Here is a 410-nt window from a genome sequence, read left to right on the forward strand (position 1 = left end):
CAATTTTTTTTCCAAATTTCGAAAACTTTTTAGAAATTTCTTTTTTTTTCAATCTGAAGGTTTTAAACAGAGGATAATAAAAAGAGCCGAGAGGCATTTATAAAGAAAAGAAGGAAGGATATTAATTAAGTCATTAATTGGATTATTTGGATTTATTATCGGATATTTTTGGATATTATTCGTTTATTTGAGGAAGTAGTGACACGTGGGAATTTTAGTTAAGATTTGACCTTGATTTTTGGGATAGGCAGTGCTAAACAAATTTGAAAGGAGCTATTATGCGTATTAGGATAAGAAAAAATTTGTATTTGTACTTTTCACATAAAATTTAGGATTTTTAATTTGGCAACTGAATCCTATAATTTAATCCATTCTGTAACATTTTAAGGAAAAATTGTTTCTAGGCTCCA

The 410-nt window shown here is 27.3% G+C and overlaps 1 protein-coding gene across 1 annotated transcript in view; it reads right to left on the reverse strand.

Moving 5' to 3' along the window:
- The window catches only part of LOC109839140 (fructokinase-2-like), a 10,578-nt gene that overhangs the window by 8,586 nt on the left and 1,582 nt on the right, over window positions 1-410 (reverse strand).

Source organism: Asparagus officinalis, chromosome 4 (assembly GCF_001876935.1).
Source record: "Asparagus officinalis chromosome 4, Aspof.V1, whole genome shotgun sequence".
Taxonomy (NCBI): Eukaryota; Viridiplantae; Streptophyta; class Magnoliopsida; order Asparagales; family Asparagaceae; genus Asparagus; species Asparagus officinalis.